The following is a 6230-nucleotide window of genomic DNA, read 5'->3' on the forward strand; positions in this document are numbered from 1 at the left end:
TCAGTCTTGAATGGTTCATTACATCCATTTCCTCAGTTTCACTCACATTTATTACAGCAATGCCGAAGTTGTGTCAGTTACAGGTTGCCAGGTTGAGTATATTCCCTCTCACAAATTGGCTATTTTTAGTATTGTTATTAAAAGATATGGTCTAAATATTTGTTCATCTTTAGTAAGCGCTTCCTTGTCAGGGTTGCAGTGGATCTTGTAAGAAAAAAAAATGATGAGGACGTCAAAGATCTCAATGAAGAATAACTTTATTGCAGCGTAGCAGTGACAAAGTACATGAAGCACTTTGGGTTCATTGGATTCAACGTGAACCTCGAATAATATCAGCTCAGGCGTTTTGTACTACTTTTCAAACCAGTTTTTCCCCACAAGTAATGTAAATGAAGTCTCGCTCTAAATGTAAATTAAGGTTAACAGCTGAAGTGATCACTTTGCATTCTAACATTATTGATGTAGTTACAGGTGTAACCACCCATGTAGTGGGGTGATACGATTGTCTAGACAGTCTCTAGTCTTTCTGAATGATAATTACGGTCATGTACCCCTGTGGTCAGGGCTGGTTCTTGATGTCCCACTGTTGCTCCGATGCTATAATTGATTGAATGTCACTTCAGGTGGTATTATCCACATATTGCTGAGACCAAGATGAATTGTTCCTGTGATAATTAAGCCTTTTGGGGGGATGAGCTTGTTCTAACACCTACTTCAGAGTGAAATCTGCTTAGAGGCAGTCTGTAATTTCTTACAGCCCCCCATTAGATGCTCTTGGCCCAAAAGAAGCATCACATCCACTCCCTTTGCACAGGTTACAGCTCCCTTATTGACCAGGTGCCCAGTGCAAAACCTTCTGCACACTGGTTACCACTCCATCCAGTTAGGCAAAACTTATCATAGAGTTTCTCTTCTAATTTGATACTATATAAAATATTTTCTTGGGTTTGGAAGTGAGGCATTCAAGAACCAACACAACCAGTGGCAATGTCCTAAGGTGATCATTGAGTTATCTGCAATTTGGCATCTTATCACAGAACACGTACAGCATAACATAATGCATTGGCAAACAATACAAATGCAAACAGCAGTTTTGAAGATTACATCCCAAATTAAACCCGATTAGACAATAGCTAAGTCTCTGTCATGCATTTGTTTTGTCAAACCATGTCCTTCTCTTCAAGACCTTGTTGTGCTTTAACAACTTTCTTTCCTTTGCATCAATGAAATTAGCATATTGTGTAGTTTTAGTAACTCAAAATCAGATTCTGGGATATTTTCCACAAAACCTAGCTGTTCGTCTGGATTGAATGAGATCGTCTCTTGGGTAATATTTACATACAGAAAATAATTTCCTATAGACCATGTTGCTCTCATACAAAATGAGGTAGCATTGATCAGGGAAAGTGTCTGGCTACCATTGACAAGGATGGAGAAGTGATCCAGGGTTGTAGTGATACATGTTTTCTTGTCTAAAACTATTACCCTAGTGAAATTATTGTGGATATGATTTAGGTTGATTTCACAAGTAGCACAGTCTGTCTGGGGTGCGCCACACAATGGTTGCTTTCCCAGAGTGTCACACTCACAGATGAAACCAAATGGGGTTTTGTCACAGCACTCTGTGTCTATGCCTCACCATTCTCCTCATGATAACTGTGTGACAAACCTGGGTAGGTCCTTCCTTTCCTTAAGCACATTCTCCTGCAATTTTCCTAGATTGTCCACTCTTAAAATCTTTTCAAACCCTTGTTCTTTCTGAAAAACTGGTAATGAAATGGTCAAAACCATAGCATACATCTGTCTCATAAAACCCCCAAATCTGTCAAAGTAACTCCCAACAAGCCCATGAAGTGTCTTTAGGGTTGTTAATCACAGTCTCATTCCACCACCTCAAGATCTAGATTCGTGGAATTTTGTTCCCCCCTCGAGGGAGGAAAGACAGATGTATACCTTCCATTATAGGGCCATAATCCAAAGGGCTGTACAGCCCAGCTGGAATAGGTTTTGATGAAATCCTAGCCATTTGTAGTCTGTAACTGTATGGTATGGGTAATTTATGCTTATCCTGAGGTTATCTGAAGTGGAGTTAAAGCAGTCTTTCAGTCCAAACCATGTAATGATAACCTCTGTGAAGAGTTAGCTGTACCTTTCCAGCTCATACTTCCTTTAAAATGCATGAAATTTCTTGGTATTTAATTGAGGCAAACTGCAAAATATACTTCTTTTTGCATAATGTTGATGGCCTTCTTGTTTGATGAGTGATGACAGGCCAGATGTGATGGTGTAAACATCCTGTACAGTCTCCTTGCCTTCCCAGAATCCCTCTTGTAGATAAGCATCTGTTTGCGAAACCTCACCCCCACTAGGGCCTTAAGCTTGAGTTCATTCTTGCGGCGTTCTTGTGCACTAATCCAATTAGATATTCCCAGACCCATCCTGGCAGCTCCAAGTACGCTCTCCATAAACCCCAATAACTTCTGCCTGAAGGGGGTTTCTTTGGGATGATTTACATGCAGATCTTCTTTGTGGATGAGCTGGTTGCTACAGCACCGTGAGACCTCAGGAATGCTGTCGTTAAGAGGTCCTTATTCATTCTTGTCATGCTCTCTCCCCAGCACTATTCATCCATGTCTGGAGACCCACTCTAGCGTCAGATTCACTAGGACTGGGACATGGATCCTTTGGATGCTGTTGATTAGCACTACAGGATAGGGTCTTATCACCACACCTGATGGAGGAGCTGGTTGTTGCTCCGGGCACTCTTGCATCTTTACTTCTGTCACAAGGGTTGTTAGCATAATCCATCTCCACATCTTTATTTCTTTTGGTTAGAGGACACTAAAAAAACACAGACAGAAAGAACTACTGTCTGTTTTTAGTCTTGTGATCTTATAAACTGAGTCTTCACATTTGTCAATCACTATATGGTCTTACCCAGTTAGCAGACCACGGACCCTTGTGGTGTTAATTCTTTACCATGACTTCATCACCAAGCTCAAATTTATGATGGTGATCATAATACATCATGTTGCATTTCAAACTGAGCCTGATTTGCTGAGCGGCTTGATGATACATGGCAGGCAAAGAGTTACACAGTAATGTCAGACAGTGAAACTAACAAAGAGTGCAGCAGCAACAGAAAATAATGCAATAATACTATGATTAGACGGTGGACAGAACATCAGACAATAGACAGTGCAATGCTACTACATTTAGACAGTAGACAGGACATTAGACTATACTGTGAAGATGTGTGATGTTCATGCATTCAGTGTGCAGAATTTTTTGAGGTTGGGTGGGAGCTGCAATGGTCTGGAGTGGTTAAGTATCTGGATAGTGTCCAGAAAGAAACTATGGCAGTGGTGTGTAGTGCGGGAGGTGGCGGACCTGTAGCCCCACTAGAGTGGGAGTTTGACAAAGAAGTGGTTGCCTGGATGTTTGGGGTCAGCAGCAATTTTCCCAGATCTTCTCTTTGCTCTGATGGTGTACAGGTCCCTCATTTTGGTGAGTTCACAGCCAGTGATGATCACAGACAAGTGGACCATTCACTGCAGTCTGGTCTTGGAGATAGAAGAGGCAAAGGGAAACCAGACTGTGATGAAGGTGGTGAGCAAACCCTCTATGATGGCTGAGTAGAATCGTTTCAGGATGGGTTGAGATACTGGGCTTCCTGAGCAGGGGATGGAAGAACAGTCTTTGCTGTGCTTTCTTCAGGGTGGTGATTATGTTGTTGACCCATTTCAGTGAGTTGGTGATGCTGGTCACCAAGAATCTGAAAGACTCAACCTTGAACACAGCTAAGCCAGTGCTTGTCAGGGGCTTGTGGGTGGAGGGATGCTTGCGGAAGTCAACCGGCATTTCAACCATCTTGGCACCATTACGTTCACAGCTGTTATGGACACACCATGCCTTCACTTCTGTAGGTATTGTTTGAAAGGAGACCCACAACAGTTGTGTCAGCTACATATACAGTACCTTACATGTAGTTTTTGGTGCTTAAAATCCTGACTTGATACTAGGAACTTACTCAAAGCATTTACATTTTTAAATCTTTGCATATATAAGAAATAGACTCCTGTCTTTATATAAACTTTGAACAACTGATCTCAGACCTGCGATTTGAGCCTCATAATGCTGCCCTGAATTTTAAGGTTGATCTATAAAAATTTTGGGGTTTGTGCACTTGACAAAGCTCTGACAGTTGGGTCAAACACAATGCCATCAGATGACACCTCTAAACAGACAGTGTATGACAAATCTACAGGGCCAAAAAGTAACAATTATTTGTCAGCAATACTCCTGAATGGCAACTAGCACCAGTGCCAGGCCCCTCTTCATCACTGTTATTTGACACGTCCCCCCTTGTGAATGCTTTCCTCTAATTGTTTTGCTGCATTCTGACAATGGACATGGCATATCTCTGTAAAGTTGGAAGATGTGACTCTTGGCCTCCTGAGTCAACCAATGGGACTTTTCCACTGATTTCCATGGTGGTGATGAGCGATGTGATGTCTGCTGGGAAAATCACAGTTGCATTAAGGACATCAGGTAGCACCCCTGCACTCCTTCACTCCTATATGAACATGACAATCTGACAGAAAGAAGTAACACTCACACTGAAATACAGTACGACAAAGTAAATATCCGCACTGAGGTTTGAAAACCAAAAATATGGAGTGGGAAAATTACAGTTACGTAAAAAAAAAAAAAAAAAAAAAGATACATACTGTCAAAATATTACCTTGCAGCTTTATGGAAATGTTGATTGTTAAAAGCACTATACAAATAAAATTTTATTCAAAATGTATCCACTTACACCCTCTGTTACACCCTCTGCACTGTAATTAAGCAGATAACATCACATCACTGACCCAACCTGGTTTCTCACTCTTGTTAAATCAGGAATAAAACATTTGGGCTGGGTGCTAATAGGAAAATAATCATGGAGACCACCCTGAAACTGCTATTTTCCAATAACTACATGTCATAAAATGTTGTGTTCCTCTTATAGCACAGCAAGATTTTTTATTTATTAAAGAACAACACGTCATTTTATTTTGAGGGAAATCTGCGAAAACAAGTTGCTTCCTGATACTTGATATAACAGCTATAAACAGTTGTTTCCTCACCAGCCTCTCTTCTTGAATTAATAAGACAAAAAAATGCAGTTTGTCCTGTTACTGAGAACCCAGCAAGCCCTCTGTCCTGAAGTGTTTCCTGTGTCAGAAAACTTAACTGAACAGCTTTACCCTGACTCCTACAAACACTGACAGTGGAGTCTTTCCAAATATATTAAATAAACATTTCCTCACATAAAAATTCACCATGTAACACATTACACACATTTTAAAATGTGTTTAGTCGGTGCGTCTGCCATATAAGTCCCTGTGTACATTGTTACTGTAGAAATGATGACATATTAGAATAAGTGCCTTAATATAAACCTCACAGCTGGAACGAAGTCAGCTCTCCCTGACTCACTTTCACTAACCATTTTTATCCTGGTCAGGGTCACGGTGGATCTGGAGCCTATCCTGGGAACACTGGGCATGAGGCAAGAATACAGCCTGGATGGGACACCAGTCTATCTTAGAGCACCAGGAACACACACATTCACAAATACAGGAACCTTACCTTGGCTACCCCACCTACTGGCATGTTGCTGGGAGGTGGGAGGAAACCCTTGTGGACAGGAACATGTGAAACCCAAGCACAGGACTGAACCCCAGCCGTGAGATGGCAGCACTGGCCGTGGTGCCACAAGCCATGCTGTAACACGAATTTAATCAACACCTTCTGGCCAACCAGATTAGAGAATTCAACAGTGCCCCACTTCGGTTATTTTTGGGAACGTTCTGTGTTGGTTAACCAAAAATAGCACCTGGTCCGCCCCCCTTTTTTGTTTTTGTTTGTTTGTTTTTTCCCCACAGTGTTCTGGGGATGATCTAATTTGGTTACCAAAAAGTAGCATCTGGTTCCCCCTTTGTTATTATTTTTTTTTAAAAAGAACTATTTCACAAAGTTCTGGGAAAATTCTATTTTGGGTATCAAAAGGAAAAAAAAAAAAAAGCATCTAGTTCCCCTTTGATTATTCAGGTTTTTGAGAATCATTTCTCAGTGTTTTGGAAATATTGTAATTTTATTAAGAAATAATAGCATCTGGTTCCGTTTCAGTTATTTGTTTGGGAACCATTTCACACCATTCTGGGATCATTCTATTGTGGGTT

This window comes from Pangasianodon hypophthalmus, chromosome 18 (genome assembly GCF_027358585.1).
Source record: "Pangasianodon hypophthalmus isolate fPanHyp1 chromosome 18, fPanHyp1.pri, whole genome shotgun sequence".
Classification (NCBI taxonomy): Eukaryota; Metazoa; Chordata; class Actinopteri; order Siluriformes; family Pangasiidae; genus Pangasianodon; species Pangasianodon hypophthalmus.